Source organism: Fukomys damarensis, unplaced genomic scaffold (assembly GCF_012274545.1).
Source record: "Fukomys damarensis isolate Sample0158 unplaced genomic scaffold, DMR_v1.0_HiC HiC_scaffold_38, whole genome shotgun sequence".
Classification (NCBI taxonomy): Eukaryota; Metazoa; Chordata; class Mammalia; order Rodentia; family Bathyergidae; genus Fukomys; species Fukomys damarensis.
The window spans coordinates 36,992,496-37,013,606 of record NW_022900950.1 but is presented as its reverse complement, the minus strand read 5'-3'; the positions used below and the strand labels follow the sequence as shown (position 1 = coordinate 37,013,606).

At 37.2% G+C, this 21,111-nt stretch overlaps 1 protein-coding gene and 1 long non-coding RNA gene across 5 annotated transcripts in view; one reads left to right on the top strand and one right to left on the bottom strand.

The window, feature by feature from the left end:
* Stard13 (StAR related lipid transfer domain containing 13) overlaps nucleotides 1-21,111 on the top strand; it is a 223,522-nt gene that overhangs the window by 79,690 nt on the left and 122,721 nt on the right. The gene's annotated exons all lie outside the window — the stretch shown is intronic.
* LOC104862156 overlaps nucleotides 10,101-21,111 on the bottom strand; it is a 14,120-nt gene continuing 3,109 nt past the window's right edge. Inside the window, exon 3 of the long non-coding RNA XR_780211.2 lies at nucleotides 10,101-10,259. This is a non-coding gene — a long non-coding RNA (uncharacterized LOC104862156). The remainder of the gene's footprint in view (nucleotides 10,260-21,111) is intronic.

Genomic DNA, 21,111 nt, shown 5'->3' with positions numbered 1-21,111 from the left:
TAACAAAAAAAAAAAAAAAAAAAAAAAAGAAAGAAAGAAAAAATGAAGCTCCAGTAAATGGTACCGATTTCTTTCTCAAAGGAAAATGATTATCTTATCCATTCCCTTATTTATTCATTCAGCATCTATTTCTACACCTTTTATAAACCGAGCAAGACAAGACCTGGGCCCTCCAAAAGCTTCCATTTTAAGGGGCATGGGGAGGGAGGTATAGAGAGAAATTATAGCAATTGATGGCAGAAGGGTAGTGCCATCTGTGAGTGAAAGATATAGTGGGAGCCCAAGCCCACGCTAAGAGCTTAGAAGGGGCTTACAAGATAAGGAATGATCCAGCTGATATTTGAAGGCATTACTAAAGAAACGAGTAGGCTATTTTCTCCACCAGCACACAAGTGGCACTTGTTGTGGTTCATGTTTAGATGTCCCCCAAGAAACTCATGCTCAAAGGTGGGCCTTCTAAAAGAAAGTGATTGGATTATAGGGCAGTACTGTTAGGTGGGGTCTAGTCCAAAGAAGAAGGTGACTGGGGGGCATGGCCTGGAAGTCATATCTTTTGCCCCTATAGCTCCTCCCTTCGCTCTACTTCCTGGGTGTCAGGAGGTGAGCAGCCTTTCTCTGTCCAGGACCTTTCATATTGTCACTCTGCTTTGGAGCCAGCAGTCTATGGACTGATAGCTTTACAAACTGTGAGCCAAAATAAACCTTTCCTTCTTTAAATTGTTGGTATTGGGTATTGTGTGTCCCAGCAACAAGGAAACTGACTAAGCCAGAACTTAATGAACAGAAGAATGTTTGTAAGAGAAAGATCTCAGGTGCGGTAGTTAAGCAAAAGTGAGAAAACATAGTCTGTTTTGCAAAGACCAAATGGAAGAGAAAATTTTGTTTTCTTTATGGAAGCAGAGACTTGGGTAGGTTACTGTGGCTTCATAATGGCCTTGCACATGTAATTCCACCACATAGATCAATGGAGCTTTTATCTTTATCAAACTGACCGTGAAAGCGTGTGTGGCAATATATGGTCCTCCTTGTGCAGAAAAACCACACAAAATGATTTAACTCAAAACTGCAGGAATGATTCTCAGAAATACACTGCTATTCTGTATTTGGAAGCAGCCTGAGATATTTTATAATCTATCCAGGTGTTTTCCAAGTCAAAGGGAATATGAGTGAGCCTCCTTTACCATCTTTCCCCTCATTTCTTTTTTTCTGTTTAACTTTTCTAATCTGTACAGTGGCAGATTGCATTGTCTCTTGTGACATTGTGTTTCTGTAGTATTGCTCTTTGTATCCACTAAACGATTTCTAAGTTTAATTGAAATCCAATTGAAACTTGCTCTTTTTTGTTCTTCTTAAATTGAAAACACCAAACAACTGCTCTCTTAACACATCTATTTTTTAGGAAAACTGTTTTGGAAGCATTCACTCTAGTGACATGAAATGGGAGGGCTCTTACTTGCTTTAACTATGTCAGATAAAGAATGACTCCTTGGTGACCAGATCCATTAATGTGAGAGCCCAAGGAAGACAGTAAATTTTGTAGTTGGAAGGAAACTTGCAAATGAGGATCTCTTACTAATTTAACCCAAGAAGCTGATAAAAGGGAGCTGTCCATTTAAAATGAATCAGAGTCTTATCACATTCATATAAAACAAAATGACTAAATGAAGCAGCTGGAAGATTACAGTGGGTTTTAATTGTCTTTTAATAGCCAAAAGGCTCTTGCCAACACGTGCTGATAACTTGTCAGTTGTTATGTGCCATATAATTTCCATTTATGAGTCTCAGCTGTTACAAATTGGAAAATATATTTACTGCCATGATCTTTTCTTGTTAAATGAAAATTCCCAGAGATAGTCAAACTGAAATTTGGCCTTGTTGCTTTCTTTCTGTTACCCTCTTATGTAGAATTGAAATGGCCAGCAAAATCTGGCCATAATAACTAACTCCCTCCTCTTCATAATTTATGACTCTCATTCTGAATATAACAATTCCAATTCTTTGAAAGTGAGAGCAAATTATTTCTGGGCCTCAACAAGTATATTTCTGCTAATTGAATGCAGATAATTTTAATGGTATCTTACATAATTTTCAAATCAACTGGTTTCCTACTCCTAGATTTATCCATCTCAAATGGTTTTTGAGCTCCAAGATTCTAAAGCAATTGCTATAGTATCTGTCACATTTCCTCTCTATTCCTCTATATTCAATAGATAAATACCCAGATGGATGATAGACAGAAAGATAGACATATATGTACATACATAGACTTACAAGTAGATACATCTCTATATAGTACCAGACATTCAGTACTTAATAGAAGGAGTCAATGGAAGGCATTTGAAATTACTGCCCTCCACCTATTTTTCTTCTTGCCTTGTCTTCACTGGTACATCATTTCCTGCTTCTGTTGACTATAGTGAGGTCTTAGCAACTCATGCCTCCTAGTTCTGTGTTCTCCAAGACTCCCCCATTATAACTCTTTTTCCCAATTATAAGTAGATGCTTTTCAAATCTGTATCTGCAAGTCAGGCCCTATCTTCTTTTCCAGTTCAGTGTTTCTAATTGTTTTACATGAACATCTCTACTTTATAATCATTGCTTCTAATCAACAAGTATAACAACTGAGCATATTAACTATCTGGAACCTTTTTCTACTTTAGCTAGAGCTTCATCTGTTTTTCTCATATTTAGAATTATTTTTAAAATGTTATAAGAAAGAAATTTAGAATTATTTTTAAATCCTTCCTAGCTTTTATATCTGTAGTCAGTCTCTAAAAGCTAATAGCTACTATTTCTTCCAAATATCCTTGAAATCTTTGTAAGGATTGAATTATCCTTTATTTCCATGCAAACATTGTGGTTCAAATCAGAAACTTCTCTATTTACTTCTAACTTTCAAAATTTAATATATAAACAAATCATACTTTATTGAAATCCTCATCACTTCCTACTCACCACCTACAGCAGGGGTTAGCAGCAGTAAGTCTTTGTTTTTGCCATCACATCTGTTGAAGGGTTTGTTTCATCTAAGGAAGGATTTTTTTTCATTTGAACAGATTCTGGTTTAATAAATGGAAAGGCAGAACCATTCAAATTTTAAAAGCAGTTCAGAGTTCTAATGAGAAAAATACCTATGATTGCTATGGAAACAAAAGTAGACTTATTAAAATTTTTCAAAGAAAATGTGCACTTATGGACTTGGAGTGAGTAGTTGTTAAACTGTCAAAGTGCTAATGGGTTCTGAAGGAATCTGAGAAAATTATATACTAAGTGAAGAGTGCAGAGCCCATGTTCCCAGAAATAATGTGCAAATGTGAGGGAGAGAGGCTGACAAAATGGCAACACTGTTGAATGGAGGGCTGGAAGGGCAGCCTAGGAGCCGTCCCAGCCATCAGAAACCTTTTCAAGATGGCTGAGCAAATGGAGTGCACTTAGAGAAATGCACATTGTTGGTCTTGTGAAAAAATATACATCTGAGTCCCTACATGTCTGCAAATCTGCACGTCAGAGTGATTATAGTTGAGTGATAATCACAAGCACAAATCAGCTTCAGAATTTTGGGATTCCATAAAATCAAATTTTAAAATTAATTTTGAAAATGAGTCCTCTTTGTGGGCATGGAATCCCAGCACTCAGGAGGAGGCTGAGGCAGAAGGATCACTGTGAGTTCAAAGTTAGACTGGCCTACATAGTGAATTAAAGAGCAGCTTGAACTGTATAGTGAGATTCTGTCAAGAAGGGAGGGAGGGTGGGAGGGAGAAAAAGGAAAGAAGGAAGGAAGGAAGGAGGAAAATGAATCCTCTTATTATGGTTGAGTGTATGCTCAGCAATTGTAGTATTTCAGTTAACTAGCTGAGTTGAAAAGTGGCCAAATGAAGATCCTCAAACTTATATGTGTATATTTATAGTTTTTATTTGTACTTGATGTAAAAAACTGACCTGAATACATATATTCTTTCTTTGCTGATTATGAAGGATCTTATACACCTATAGATCATCATCGTGACTGTCAGTCTCCGTGTACCTAAACAGAAGGGTCAATAATTAGTGCTTCCTTTTCAATCCAGAAAGGAGAACTGCTGGATGTCTCTTCCCTTTATAGTTGGAAGCAAGTGCATGTGTGTTTGCCATGAGCCAGCTCCTCCCTGACCTGGAAAGACTGTGGCAGAGAGGATGTAAAAGGATGGAGATCTCTTTGTATGCAGTACTTGCTTATTGGTGATGAGCAGGCTTGAGTTGAACTTTGGTTCAGTCGGATTTTTTTTGTCTCTAGTGATCTGGGTAGATGTAGCCTTCATAACAGCAAGAAGGATCCATCTCCATGAAAAAAAATCCATTAAGACTCCACTTGCCTTATTATTCACCCTTTATCGACTTAGAGAAGGAAGGCCACAGTATAGTTGATCACAGTAGCTCTCACAAGTCTGGAGGTCAGCTATTTGACCCCACTTCTGAGTGGTTCTCTTTAGACAGTGGGTTACTTGCTAAATCTTTATCTTTGAATTTCATACTACTAGTGAAAGTCAGCATTCTTAATTTGAAGACTTATCTATCCCTTTTCATAAGTAGAGAACAGAGTTATGATACTTAGCTTTTTCTAGGTATGAATAATACCCACCTGCTCAGCCTAGTGCCCCCCTTCCCACTAGGTACCCATTAGTCTGTTTTGCCTGGAACTCCAGGTTTTCTTGGGACAGTAGACTTTCCATGATGAAAAATTGAACAGTCCCGAGGAAACAGAATGCATAGCTTTACACGTGATAGAAATCATTCCAACAGAGCCATCATTCATTTACATTTTACAAATTGATCATCAATGGACAGTGCACCTGGAAATGGAGAGCAGTTTCCCCAGGACTTTTTAAAAGTGCTCGCTTACATTTTGTTCATTGCTCAGCGTACGTTTCTGCGCCAAAGAGGCCTTTTATACCATTCAGTCTAGCTAAAATCCAAACACCATCTTTAGACTGATATTGTTTGGAAAGTTCAATTCCAGGCTTGATGAGATGCTTCCAAGTCAGAGATACAGCATAAATCAGTAGAATTGGCCTTCTCTGGAAGAGGTTCCTGCTGAATCAAGGGCCATAGGAAGCACACAAGGCCACAGAGCTGAGCTGTTAGCAGAGCTGTTCAGAAAGGCAGCCTTGTCCTCCTCCAACCAGCAGCCTCACTCTTCACAGTAAGGTCTCCCTTGCCTATGAGCCATGCAGTTAGAGCTAAATGTCATGCACAAGGTTATAAATAAGTACTGTGGTGTGGCCCTTGCTCCAGCTGTAGCCTTCATTTAGCACTAAACCTACATTCACTATGTTCTTTGGAATAATAGTATTTTTTATGGATGAAACAACACTACATAGATCCTTCCCACTGTGTTTACACTGTCTATTGCTTAATATATTTTTACAGATAATTTGTGGCTTAGGATCCATTCTTAATTGATAGAAGGCAATTCTTAATTGCCTCCAGGGCAAGAATAACAGCATTAAACTATGAAAAAAGAGAGGATCATGGTCAACGAAGTGTTTTAGGGATCCCAGTGGGCCGCAGCCATTGTCTTTAGACTTGAGAGGCCATAGGAATGGGAGGATGGTAGACTGAGAACGCTGGCAGGATTCTTCAGGTGTGAAGGTAGTCTCTCCTTCAGTTCTTAGAAATACCACATGAAACTACAATGTAAGTTTCATAGAAACAATTTTTTGCAGTGGCCTTTTTATGTGTCCCTAAATAATTTTAAAATGTGAAAGGACTGGGCCAGATCATCTATTTCTAAAGTGATGAGGGCACAAGGTCCATTGCTTAGGAAAGCTGTCTTGGAAAGCTTCCTCTTTGTCTTCTCTCAGCTGCCTGCAGCAGGGTGCTTCCCAGCAAAAAAAGCATTTCTAACTTTTACAGCCCTCATCCTCTGGCCCACAGGCAGGAGCCCTACCACAAAACCTCAGCGATTTACACCAATACAATTTTATTATTTATTGTACTTTCAGGTACAAATCTAAATGATTTGATAACTCTAAACAAATGTTCTTCTGTATGTGGTCTTCCATTGTGTGATTTCAAGTAATTTCCCAGGAATTCAAATGAAACATGCGCCTGCTAGGTTAAGAGTGCTGATAGTAACATTGGTTTTCCTTTAGCAGCTTCACCACTGTGTTGGAAGCTTGCTGTGCGGAGATGTTGCAGGTTGGGATGTATCAAAAGAGAGCTGTTGTTTAACACTTGAAACTATGCGGAAGGAAGGGACCTAAACACAGCCTATATCGTGAGGACCTTTTCAGTCACTTAGTGTGGTTAAAAACAAATGACAGAATAGTTTTGTTACTATTTCAGAGCTTTGCAGGAATGTCTAGCACTCTGTTATCTTCGTTGCTTCCAAGGCAGCCTCTTGAGGCTCTGGGCGTGCTAGTGAGCCTCACCCTTTTCTCTGCTCCTTGTTTCTCTTCAAAAATAGGTAATCTCGGGCCGGAGATTTAGCTCAGCGGTTCGGTGGCCTGCCTCGCAAGCACAAGGACCTGAGTTCGATCCTGGTACCAAAAAAAAATAAAGGGGGCAGTCTTTAGAGATGTGGCAGTCACTCTAGGATTAAAGGCAGAAATTCCAAATAAGGGGCAGATTTTGATATTGAAGCCACTCAAATTCTTGAATAAATAATATATTGAACAGAATAAATTAAATTAAGAGATAATAATGTTTCATTTTTTCAAACCAGAAGTCCATTAAGATGCAGGAAATATTAAATGAATGATGTGATGAATGTCGTATTTTGTATATGATTATTTGTCTCTATAACCCTTCAGAAAGAGTAAAGCTTCTTGTTTTGACTTTTAGACTTTATCAGCAGTCCACAGACATATAGTTTTGTGAACTTACCTGTTTTGAATAGGGAAAAATTTACTTTTTTATGTTTAAGTTATTTTTTTGTTCATTAATTTTATTGGTACATTTTAGGTATATAATATGATGACATTCACCATTGGAAATTTGTACCTTTACATTATATATCTTGGTTCTTATTTTTTCCCCATTTCTCTGCCCTGCTTTCAACCCCTCTACCCTTTTGAAATTGTGTTGAGGATTAAATGTTTCTTGTTTAAGTAGCAGCATTGCTTGACAGGCTAAACATAAAAAAGGTGCTAAATCTGGGGCTTGCAGAAAGTAAATTTAAAATTCCCATCTAACACTAAAAATCTATTAGGCCTCACCATCAAGGAAAGGAATAATCCAACATGTAAATGTGCCTATACATTACACACATGTCCGATTAGATGTGTGTTTTCTTTTGAAAAGCAGAGAAACTTTGGAAGTGTAAATGTGCATCCACTTACTCGAGACCCACCAGCCTCTTACATTGAGCTAGTGTAATGATGTCTTGTGCACTTCCTCTTTTAAAATACAAAAATAAATGACACTGAGACCAAAAGCTCTGTCAATGAGTGGCTTTTCAGCCCTTACGACTGTACTGAAGGCATATGGCGTTTTGATAATGACCACAGCTGGGGAGGATGAATCATCCTAACCTGGCAAACTGTTTTAGTAAATCTTCCATTTTAATGAAGTGATTCCTTTGGAAAGAGAGCCAATGCAGTGAGTACAAGGGCCAGACACTCCAGCAGCCTGAGATGGCTCAAAGCCACTAATGTTATTGCTTGCTCATACTGACAGTTCTGAGGCTAAAGTGAAGGAACCCAGGAACCCATTCAGCCTTCAGTGGGTCCTACCTCCTGTATACCAGATGTCTGTGTACACATCCTCTCCCTTAATTGTCACAAAAATCCCCCCAGGTTGATGTTATATTTTACAAAGAAAAATTTGAGGCTTATGGAAATTAAATAATATCGTAGACTCCAAACTGCCTCTTGCTACTCCTTAATTTTACTCTGTTCTTACTCCTCCTTGTCTTCATTCTCTTCCCTACCCTATTTCTCTCCTCTTCTTCCCTCGTCTTTTCTTCCCTGTTCAAATTTCTTTTATTCTTTCATTTTCAAAATATATTGAGCTTCTGCACCATTTCAGGCCCTGTGCTAAGTGCTAGGGTCCAGTGCATCAGGCAAAGTCCTGAGAACAGGGACAGAAAGTGTGTACAAATGGAGACTAAGAACGGGGAGGGTACATATAGAACAGGAGCTTCCTAGGAAGGATGGATAACATTAGTTGATATCCTGCAATTTAAGACTTCAACAGGATAGAACAACTGATCAAGACCACTGGTTGAGATTAAGCAGGAATAAGCACAAATCCTTTCACTGTCATTTCTTATCATATAAACACAGAATCATAAGACATGGCTTTATCCAGTTTCAGGTGAAGTTTGAAACCCCAGGCACATGAAGAAGGACTTATAAAAAGGATATAGTTGATAGCAGGCTATATGCATACTGGCATGTATTCCAAAAAGAAAGTGCTGGTAATTCTCTGATACATTTTAGAATTCTCCACAGGGATTTTTATAAATTATTTTATATTAAAAGAGACGCTGGTTATAAGAAAGTGTTTTTGAGAGAATAAAATTCTCCAAAATTCTATTTCCCTTGATAGAAAGCAAGAGATACACATTTAATTCTTATTCACTTCTCTGCCCTAATGAGCTTTCCCATGGGGAGCTTTCTGTATGATGCATATGACCTGGGTCCCAATATATTTGATTTTTTTAACAATACATAGCAATGTCTACTGCTCATTTGGGGTGCAGTTTTCCAAATTTTTTTACTGTGTTTGTCTAAGGAGTAAGCATGTAACACTACTGTAAAATTGTAGATAATTTACAATGGCAACAGAAAGAGACTAAGAAGAAAGTGAGGAGTAAAGAGACCACTGGCATTTGAATTAACAAGTGAGTTTGAACCCCAGCTCCGCCTAGGTTGTGGCACAAATAATTTATTTAACATTTTCTGAACCTTAGTTTCTACATTTGTTAATGGTGATAGAAACCTTTACATCACAAGATTATTGCAGCATTAAAAATAATACCGGGAGAGCCGAGGATTTGGTTTAGTGGTTCCACCACTTGTCCCTCAAGCACAAGGTCCCAAGTTCAATCCCCAGTACCAAAAAAATAAAAATAATACTGGGAAATTTCCAACCAAAGTGCCTGACCTAAAATAGGTGGCTAAGGAAACTGAGAAATCAGTCAAAGAATAAAGGAGGAATCAAGGAAGAATTCTTGAAAAAAATGCTTTTTGAGATCACCTGTAGGAAATCACAGGCATGGATTGACTGGGTATATAAAAACCTATTATGAGCCGGGAGTGGTGGCACATGCTTGTAATCCCAGCACTTGGGAGGCTGAGGTAGGAGGATTGTTGTGAGTTCAAGACCAGCCTGGGCTACATAGTGAATTCCAAGTCAGTCTCACTACATAGTGAGACCCTGTTTCAAAATAAATAAATAAATAAATAAAATAGAAATAAAAAGCTATTATGGACAGGAAAATAAATGACAAAATGAAGATATAAGGTGAAGATTTTGTGTAGATGCTATTGTGTTTTCTCTTTGACCAACCAGTGCATCGTTTGACAGCATGTTCTATTGGCATTGAAATTCTCTGACAACTGCTGGCCCGTGGTAGTCTCTGCATATGTGGATTTTCCTACTTTTAAAATTCTCCTATCATTTGGGGAATGGTGTTATATTGCTATCAACTTTTTCTCATTATAACTTGTAAAACTAGCAGGCATTTTCATGTCACATAGTTTTCATGAAACTTCCCATAAAGTATATTTGAGATGGCTACCTTCAAAATAAATGGCTTATTTTGTTCATTTATCTGAAATGCCTGGTAAAGGGACAAGGCACTTTCTTTTCTTTAGCAGAAACTTCAACCTGATTTGTTAATGAAAAACAGCTTATTCAAAATTTATTTTACATAAAACTAGGTAATATGTTTAACTTGCCACTCAATCTAAAACTAGAAAACACCACATTTGCTTAAGAAATACAACTAATAATTTTAAATATTACGTAATTCAGGTGTTTAATATGGGAAAGGGGTTCAGTGAGAAAGAAATGAAGTAATTGAAGAGATGTGAGAAGATGAGAAGGAAAAAGAAAAATGTGCATTAACAAAAAGGAAAGAAAGGAGAGATTTGCAAAACTAAAAAGAAGAAAAAAGTAAACAAAAGAAATACACAGAAAAAAATAGGGAAGAGGAATAGAAGAAGGAATCTGCTCCATGCGGATTAGGGCTTACCTTTTTTTACTGCTGGGAGCCCACTGTTCTTCCCCAGTCTTATCAAGGCCTTGTCCCAAATCAGAAGGAACTCTAGAAGCTATAATGAACAGATCTTTAGTGCCTACTCATATGCCCACGATCACAAACACTTCCAATTCTAAGTAGTGCCTAAAAAAATTGTTTTCATTAAAAATCTACCAAATTCTATTCACTTCTTCTTTCTTTTCCATCTTCTTCTTGATGATAACCTTGGCTCATTCAAACTTCAAGGTCACAAAATCTAAAATAAAAATTTCATATGCTGATTTTTCAGAATTAAGGTTTTCATCCTATCGAGTCTGGAAATGCATTAATACACAGACCCCTCCAAATAATTTAACTGAATGAACCATCTTTTCATCAGTGGTTCCCAAACATGTGAGCACATTGGAATCACCTGGCCAGCTATTAAAACATGAGATGTCTGAGGTCAGTGACTATAGTTGTCTGAGGTGAGGTAGCAGCATCCTCCATTCTGTAAGTGTTAGGGTGCTTAGGGTAACGTGAGAGGTACAGCCAGTGTTGAGAATCCTGGTTGCCTTTTGGGCAATAGCAACAGTATATGAATCATGGCTTCAGGGCTCCCTAGTAAGAATGAATACATACATACACATACATATATAATGTATAATTGCAAACTTTATTATAGATGTAACTAATTTATGTAGGTTATATAATATATAAATAAATTATATATTTTTATATATATATACAGCAAATTGAAAAACTAGTGTGTGTGTTTGTGTGTGTGTGCGCGTGTGTGTATGCACATAAAAGAATCTTTGCATCCTGAAAAATGTTATAAAAAGAAATAAATCCAAAAACTGAGAGGGGCGCATCGTATCTCCATATATCACATCATATTTTCAGCGGTGCTGGAGAAGGTTTCATGTGAGTCTGTGTTTCAGTCTTATCGCATTGCTCTGTTACCAGCTGAACAAAGCACCAACTCCTACTTGGAGTGGCCCTTCCACTCTCATGGTCTTCCTTCTGCACCCTGTCTGCAGCCAAACTCACAATATACGTTATTTTTCTGGGCCTTTTTCCAGCTATTCTCTGTTTTCCTGAAACAAAGTCTTGTTATGTAGTTCAGTGTGGCCTTGAATTCACTATGGTCCCCCTGCTGAGTACTGGGACAACAGGGGTGTGCTACTACGGCAGGCCCCTCTGCTCCTTTAAATTGGACTGATCTGTAATTCTTTATAACTACACCCCATCATTATCTAGTAAAATTTTATCCATACCCTCTTCCATGAAACAATCTTAATTCTCTTGCCAACAGATACAATCTTTGTAGTCTTTGTAGTCATGCTGCATTCTGTCCCCCCCCTCCTTCTGCCATCCCTCCTTCCTCTTGTTTTATCTGCATTTGTTTTATGGTCATGGATATTTTTTATCTTTTTTCCTGATAAACGGAGCAAAGGTTGAGATATTTCTAGTATCTTTGCATCCTCTCTTGGGCCTGTCTAGCACAGTGTTCTGTATTGAATATGTGCAGCAAATATTTATTAAATGCAACCGGGCGTGGTGGCACATGCCTGTAATCCCAGCACTCGGGAGGCTGAGACAGGAGGATCGCTGTGAGTTGAGACCAGCCTGGGCTACATAGTGAATTCCAGGTCAGTCTCAACTACATGGTGAGACCCTGTCTCAAAACAAAACAAAACAACAACAACAAAAAACTATTAAATGCAATTAATAAAATCAAAAGAAGGTGTTGATTGAAGTAAAAAACTGATTGAAATAGAAAATTAAAATTTAGGTAGATGTATTTTTTAGATAAATTGGCAGTTTTAATGAAAGCTTTTCAGTTTCTGGATGTACAGACAGACAGTAGTATATTCATAATCACTAATACACCCTAACCACAGACTGGAGACCTCTGTGTGTGTTTCTGGAGTCCACTGGTACCTCCAAAGTGAAGGAATGAATAGGTAATGTTTCATCCTACCCTAATTTAATGATGGTGCTACTCCCCCACTTTGTGAAACAAGACAGTCACTTGTTCATCTTAAATCACTTCCCTTTGCTTCACCTTAACACTCATCTATTAAATTACAGCTCTGGGATTTGTTATCTTTTGCCTCAGAAGACAAAGCAGTTATGTCTATGAATATGGTATAATTTCTCTTTTACTCACATGCCCAAAAAGGCATTATAATTTTTTTGAAATGGCCAGGTTTAAGCTTCTTCTTTGCAGAGTTCTCTGGATAGCAGACCTCTTGCTCCATCCTCCAAATATTCCACTTGTACTGTAAGTGGTGCTGTCTTTATGCCCTCCCTCTTCTTTATCTTCTACATAATAATCACAAGCATGTATTTAAAAGTAGACTCTGGTATCTTCAGTTTATAATTTAATCAGGCCTCTATAAGTTACTTTAAAGGAAAAAAAAAGAACAAAAGAAAAGAAAATCTATTTTAGAAACCAAAATGTTTCTATGCAGCATTCTTTGCACATGCAAGACAAAGGATATTTCCAATAGGAGGACAGAATGACAGTTCCACTTATCTTGGGTTTCTCATAAATTAGATCAGTTACATATTTCTTTTGAAGGAGAAACTTTATCTTAGTGGCTACATTTCTGAATCAATCATCTGCATTGCCCATCTGCCCTCTCTCAAGAGCAGGGAGCATTATACAATTTGTACATTTCAATTAGATTGCCATAAAAAATGAGTAGCTGAAGGGCATTAGTTTAGTACTGGTATCCAGCTATGTTTTTCTTGCTAAATGACATTCTGAAAGCCTCCATTCTCAGCATAATCACCTTAGGGTACTCACAGAATGTGGCCCCAAATGATTCAATTATGACTATGAGTTGCTCTCTTCCTGGAGCACAGGACTCCAGAAACCCATTTGCAATCTTTTGCATTTGCAATACTTTTTTTTTTCCCAATAATTCCTGAAAGGATGTAATGCAGATGAGGAGGAATATGTTCTGTCTGTTTCTCACTATTGTTTCCTGTCTGTCTGATCTGTATTTATGAAGTGCAGTGTTATATACTAGACAAATGATTCTCAGTTTACCAACAAGTGAGTAAGAAGTCAGTTGACTCAAATGAGAAACATTTCCCCACAGAGCCATTAAAAGAACGATGAGTTTCCCACTGGCTCACAATAGCTTATTTAACTCTACTGTATTAATAGTTTCCTTTCATTTTTCAGGAAAAGGACCTGATGTTTTCAATAATTTGGGATATACTGCCTATGACTTGTGGCTACTCCCTCCTCCCTGCCAGAGCTAAAAAGATTCTCTCTTCCTTCTGAGACAGCTTCATATGGTATTTTGAAGTATAGGAATGTATCAGTTATTTTTTTTTTGCTCTGTAACACACTACTTGAGACCCAGTGATTGAGAATAAAAATCATGTATTGGCCCACAGCTCTGTGTGTTAGCAACTCAGGCAGAACTCAGCTGGCAGATTCTTCTGCTGCTGTCTCCTGTCTCATGCAGCAATGATTGATTGGCAGCTGATGGAGTTTGATGACCCATGTTGTCCCATCACATGGCTGGAGGCTGATTCTAGCTGTAGTCTGGGTCCCTCTCTCCAGGTGGCCTCTCATCCTCCAGGAGGCTGGCCTTGGCTTGTGGACTCAGAGTTCTAAGAGGGTGACTATGGAAGCTAAAAGACCTTTGCTGTTCTAGGTTCATAAGTTGCGTATTATTTCTGTTTCATGTTTTGGTCACAAAAGTCATAAGCAACTCAAGATTCGGGGGCTTTTCTTGATGAGAGGAGTGGCAAAGTTAAACAGAAGGACACACAGGATGAGAGGAATTATTGTAAACATCTATGTAAAGAGTCTACTATAAGACTGTTGATATGGAGGTGTGAAGGGCTGAGAGTGTGAATGGGAGAGAATAGCTTTGGAGTTCGTCGGACCAGGATTCCTATCTCACTTTCCTGCTTCCTAGTAATGTGAGGAGAAAAATTAGTAACCTATCCAAGTTTTATTTTCTATCTCTTGAAGATAGTTTCTCACTATTATGATTGTTGTGATAACTAGAAATAGTTTGTAAACCCACCTAGCAAAATGCCAGTTCTGTAGTAGCTGTCACTAAGCAACTAAATCAATGCTTCCTTTAGCCCCGCATCTCACAAAGGTAGCAGAAAGGTGCAAGCTTTGGTGGCCTCAGTTCATATGCTTGTCAAGCCACAGAGAACTTTCTCTCCCTCCTCATCTCTCCTATCTCGATTCACAGCTTTCATGGTGTTATTTTCCCTGGACTAAGGGATTTCTGCTTGCCTAAGTTAGGGGCATGAGAGGGTTGCACTGTGTTCTTTCACCTCACATCTATTTGTTAGTGGCTGCTCCCCAGTGCTCATTAGACACCTGAGCTGTGCCAGGGTTCAGGCCAGGCTTGGGATTAACAAGTGAGTGAGCCTGGCATGGTTTCTGCTCCTAGGAAACTTGTGCTCCATTGATAATATGAGAATCTCTAAGTTCTATGAAGGAAACAAGGTGTTGTGGAAAAAAAAAAAAAAAAGCAAAGGCCCTGGGGAAGCAAAGTTTGCCTGTACATTATCTCCAAGGTCCCATGGCTTAGTCTGGGCTGCCACTGTGTCCAGCCTAACACCAGCAGCCTAGCAACAAGAGTTATCTCCCTGTCATCCTCCATACTGTTGCTAGAGATTTCTTTTTGTGTGTGTGTGTGTGTGTGTGTGTGTGTGTGTGTGTGTGTGTGTGTGTGGAAATATTCTTCTTTATTCCCTTGTGGAAAAATTCCTATGGCCCATGGCATTAAAATCCAGACCCCTCAAGGCGGCATAACAGGCCCTTCACTCTTGGTCTCAGATGTAGTCATTCCCCCGACTTAGGCCCCAAGCATCACTCCACATTGCCGTAGGTCTTGGGATTGGCTGTACTCTAGCAGGATTATGTGCTTTCACTGCAGGGAAAGTCCATATTCAGAAATATCATTCTTTCATGCCTACCTTTCCCTCTACTACACACATGAAGTTTCTTTACTTTTGTACTTCATAGCTTTAGAACAGAGTAAAGTGCTCAGCAAATATTTACTGAATGAATGTCAGAGGCAGGAGGTAGTGCAATTCAGGTGAAGAGTAGCTGAGTATGGTTAGTGTTCACCAAGCAGTACTGTGGAGAAGAGGAGGTGCACTGTGTTATATGGTGAGGCCTAGAGATGGGATGAGAGGTGGAAAACAGTGGTGGAGACAGAACAGGAATTCCTGTTACCAGATCACTCGGAAAGCAGAGTAGCGATGAAGAGGTATGTTCTGAGACCAAACAGATGCTTCCTGAAAAATAACATTTTGGAAGTGACTGAAATTATTTTTGTTATATTATAAATAATAATGTATAACATCTAACTTCGAATGATAAATAGAACTCTATTCTAAGATCAGAGAAACAGATACATGAATGCCAGCTCAGCCTCCAAATATATTAGATGAAATAATAATGAAGAAAGGTTTTCTTGTTTTGTTTTGCTTTGTTTTCTGTTTGTTCGTTTGTCGTTTGTTTTTGTCATACTCGGGATTGAATCTGGGCCTGAGCTATATCCCTTTCCCTTTTCATTTTTTTTATTTCAAGACAGGGTCTAACTGAGTCTCTAAATTTCCCAGGCTGGGCTCAGACTTGCAGTTCACCTGCTGCAAGAAAAAAGGATTTTTTAAAAACACCATAAATAGCTGTGCCTGCCTTGCAAGCTCAAGGTCCTGAGTTCGAGCCCCGGTACACACATAAAATAAAAATTAAAATGCCATAAATAGTTTTAGCCATAATGCTATTATGTTTGTTTATATATAATATGTAATGCATATTGTAGATATACGTTGGGAATGAAAATGTGTCTGAGACAGAATTAAAACTGCTGTGTCATAAGCCAAAGATTTATTGAAAGTTTAACATTAATGCAAAGTTCAGCTTGTAGTTTTATTCTATTGTATAGTAAGTCTTAAGATTCAAGTTATTTCATAGCTTCATTTAAAAAGCATTCACTGAGATCCTTTTACTCTTCCACTGTTAATCTTTATTGGCTTCTATTAGTGATAAGAAATAATGTACATGTTTAACATGAATAGTGATCTATTTTGACAATTGACTGTAGAAATCAGTGGACCTAAAGGAGTTTTCATGACAATTTCATGAGTCCATGGAGTTAACATCATAAATGTAACAGAACAGATTCATCATTTGTAATATGATGCTAATAGCACTCTATATAAGATAGCCAAATTGGAAAATAACAGACAAAAGTATCTTTGCACATGACATGATTTTATATGTAGACAAGACTAAGAACTCCACCAAAAAAGTTAGAACTAATAAACAAATGCAGCAAATTTACACTATACATAATTAACATGCAAATATGAGCTATATTTCTAGACACTAGCAACAAACAATCTTAAAACAAAACAAAACAAAACAAAAATACCATTTACAAAGGCCTCAAAAAGAATAATATACTTGAGAATAAACTTAAACGAAAAGGGAAAAGCTTTGTACAATGAAAACACAAAACATTGCTGAAGAAATTAAAGAAAATACTGAGAATACTAAAAGAGAATACTAAATGGAAAAATATGCAAGTCATATATTAAAAGGCTTAATATTTTTAAGATGTTCATGCTACTCAAAGCTTTTGGGAAACTCAACAGAATCCCGAAGTCAAAATGGCAATTTTTTCAGAAATAGAAAAGAATCTTAAAATGAGTATGGAATCTCAAAAGACCCTAAATAGCCAAAACAAACTTGAAAAAGACAAAGCTGGATACCTCACACTCCCTGATTTCAAATATATAATGAAACAATAGTAATCAAGACAGTGTAAAAAACATAGCACACATTGCTTCTTGGCCTTCTGGCTAAGATCAAATAAAAAAAAAATCATAGCATGAAAAGCAGGGTAATCACAAAATACAGAGAATATTTAAATAAAAAATTTACTACAATAAATGACACATTGTCATTAAACCCCTCAAAATAGTCCTCTTTGCTTAGAACAAACTTATTCCATTGTTTTTAGCAATGTGTTTTTTATAGTAATAAAATTTTTAAAAATTTAAACATTCACTGTAATTTCTGATTACCCCATATAGACCAATGGAATAGAGAATCCAGAAATAAACGCTTGTGTATATGGTAAAGGATCTTTGAGAAGGGTGCCAACATTACACAATGGGCAAATAATAATGGCCTCAATAAATGGTGTTAGAAAATTTGTAACATACAAAAGAATGTAGTTAGATTCTTTCTTCATAGCGTATATTAAAAATAGTTCAAAATGGATAAAAGAACCTAAATGTATGACCTGAAGCTATAAAATCCTAGAAGAAAATATAAGAAAAAAAGTTTCATGATGTCGGATTTGGCAAAGAACTCTTGGACACAGCACCAAAAATGCAGGCAGCAAAAGCAAAAAATAGATGAATAAGTTTATATTAAATTTAACCTGTGTACAGCAAAGAAATAATAACCAAAATGAAAAGGCAGCCAATGGACCGGGGACAAATATCTGCAAACCATGTATCTGCTGGAGGATTAACATTCAGAATATATTTTAAAAAACTACATAAATAGAAAAACCTACAGCTCACCAACAAAATTCAAACAAGTAACTTGATTAAATAACAGACAAAAGACTTGAGTACACATTTCTCTAAAGAAGGTATATAAATGACCAAAAAACACATGAAAAGATGTTTAACATCACTCTTCATTTGCTTTTTGACCATTTATATACATTGGTTGGAGAAACATCTACTCCTTTTGTGAAGATGCTAATGAGACATTCCCTTAGCCTACACAACAGTGCAGCAGCTTTCTAATCTAGCATGCTCTGATTTTTATCACACAGTAGAATGTTTCATTTGATTCTGAAACATAAAAGACTTGTTTTATTTTAGAGACAAAATTTTTCTCAGAGGAGATAACAGCATTTCCTAGAGTATCAGTAGAGATTGTGGCAGACTTTGTCTTAGAAATATTTGATACGTGCTGTCAAGTTGGGTGTTTGGGCAGTGAGGGAAATTGTAAGTTTTTGATCAAGGGACAGAACTAATGAGTGGGGTATATCAGTAATATTTTTCTAATGCCAAGGTATATGATTAATTAGAGAAGCAAAGTGCTGGGCTCAGGAAGACCAGAAAAAGAGTCCATTGCATACATAATTCAGTGGGTCAGTGGTGGAAACAGAAAGGAGTACTAGGTATTCAAAAGAGAGACTTTATACCTTCATCAAGGCAGGGACTGCAACTAGCATAGTGCCTTCACCCTGCAGATACGAATCTATAGAGATGTTTTAAGAATGTATGAAGTCATGAAAGTGAAGGCTCAGGAAAACAAAAATTACAAGATCCCACTTCATGATTTACAGTAGTTCCCTCATATTTATAGGAATATATCCCAAGGTCTCCAGTGGATATCTGAAACTACAAATAGTAACAAACCATAATGTGTGTGTGTTTGTAAATGTTTTGTCCTGTACATACATACCTATTATAAAAGTTGGCACAATGAGAAATTAGCAATAACTCTTAATAAATTAGAACAAATCAGAACAATTACTGTATAAAGTAAAATAAATTTACTTTTTTTTTTTCAGTACTGGTATTGAACTCAGGACCTGCGTACTGAGTTATATTCCCAGCCATACCCCACTTTTGGAAATTTTTTGAGTCAGAGTCTCTTTCTGCTAAATGCCCAGCTGGACTCAAATTTATGATCTATCTACCTCAGCCTCCCAAGTCATGGGATTGCAAATGTGTGTAACCATGCTTAGCTAAAATAAGAGCTACTCAAACACAACACTGTGATATTGCCACAGTCTACCTGACAATGCCATTGCATATATATATATACACACACACACACACACACACACACACACACACACACACATGCAAAATAGGGTAACATATATATGGCATAGATATGTTGGACAAAGGAATGATTCAAACCCTGTGCAGGACAGAATGGGAAGGTGTGAGATTTCATCACACTGCTCTAGTAACTCATAGTGCAGAAAAAGAAACCGTGAATAAGAATGGGCTACTGGGATTTCTTCTTTTTTTTTTTAATGCTTTAGTTACCTAGATAGTCAGTTCCTTTAGGAATATTGAACATGTGGAGAATATAAATTTGATCCTGGAAAGATAAAGAGTTCAATCTTAGTGGGGGTAAATTTGATAGGTAGTAAACAACTGACAATCTGAGATGGGGCCTTGGAGAGAGGACAAGGGTGGAATTTTAGAAGAGGTCTAAAGCAGTGAATAGGATTTCACTGTCAGAGGGAAAAATGTTGAATCTTTTGGCATGGCTGAGGTGGTAGAGGGCTGATGTAGACATAAGGAGAAGTAGCTTAATGTGCAAATCTGTGAGTAAAGTGTTTGCTTGAGAAGAGGGAGAAAGAAGAAAATCAGATAAAGCCAAAAGGAATTAAATAAATATATATTCAAGAAGAAAAAGAATCTCAATAATGAAAACTATGAAATTGTAGAGAAGATTGCAGTGTTTTAAGAGAATCCAATGAATGTGCACTGATCTCAGAAAATGACTGTAATTTAATTTCTAAAAATTAACACATTCAGTAACATTGTAAGGAAGAAAATGATAGTAAGGCATTGTCTCTGGGTCCTCAAGGGTTTGGGGGACAGTTGCTACCTGATGGGGGTTCATCTACTTTCACCTCAAAGCCAGGTGCTAGCATCATTCCTGTGTCAGAGGACCCAGGATAATAAAGATTTCTCTTCCCTTTATCCAAATAGATGTGCCTGCCCTACCAGCTTCCTTATGCTCTATGTTGCTAAGGATATAGGGAGACTCCCAAAGAAGATTGTTGGTCAAAGCTTTTGATTTGGCACTCAAAAGTTTGGAAATCTCTCCATATGTACAAAGACTTAAGGAGATTAACTAAGATGAAATACTAAGATCTGCTATTCAACACAGGAGATTTTCCTCAAAATCTCTAACACTCAAATAACCATGTGTTGTCACCAGACTCAGTGACCTCCTTGTCTTGTTCTTCCTTACTCTTCACCACAGAAATCCTAAAAGTTTGTTTGAGATGTGTCCTGCTTGTTATCAACTTATTAAGAAATGTAAATCAGATACCTGTCTTGGATCCTGCCTTACTGGCCAGCCATAAATTTCATCTTCTGGGAGAAATGATGTGATTCATTCTCAATAATCGGAAATATTCATTAACAGAATTATTCAGGTTTTAGAAATCAAAAGGTATTGCAGGTGCTCCAGAATGACAAAAATAAAGGACAAGTTATTTACAATTTACAATGAAAGCTCTGAGCTTTCATCATTTTAAAATTATAGAATGAGCTTTAAGACAGGAAAGTATATATTTGTTTATATAGGTCTACATGTAAACTAATTTCATAGTATTTATTGTCTGTTTGTTTTATTTTGTTTTTTGGTCCCAGTTAAGTCATGTTTGTTCTTGTTCATTAAAACTGTGTGGTTAATTTGATGTTAATTTTCCGGCTGCCCATCCATATCCCCAAGCACACCTGCTGCTTTTAGGACACGTGCTACTGTGATATTTCTCCAACTGGAACCTGCACTAGAGTCACTTGGAGGCCTTTACAAAACACAGATCACTGTGCCTCATCCCCCGTATTTTCAATTCAGTAAGTCTACAGTGAAGCCTAAGAATTCATATTTATTCACAGCAAGTTCTCACATAAGAGTTCCCCAAATTTCTGGTTCATGGTTCCATCAATGTTTAAGTAATTGTTTTCAACATCCCTTGGGTATAACTGCCAGACTTATCTGGTAACCCTTTTCCCAGGTCAAAAGAAATTTCTCACAGTTGTATTTATTAGTTCAGTCAAAATAACTTGATATTTATATTTCAAGAACTTAGTAACCATGGGTTTTTTTGTTTTTTGTTTTTTGTTTTTGTTTTTTTGTTTTTTTTTTTTTTTTTTTT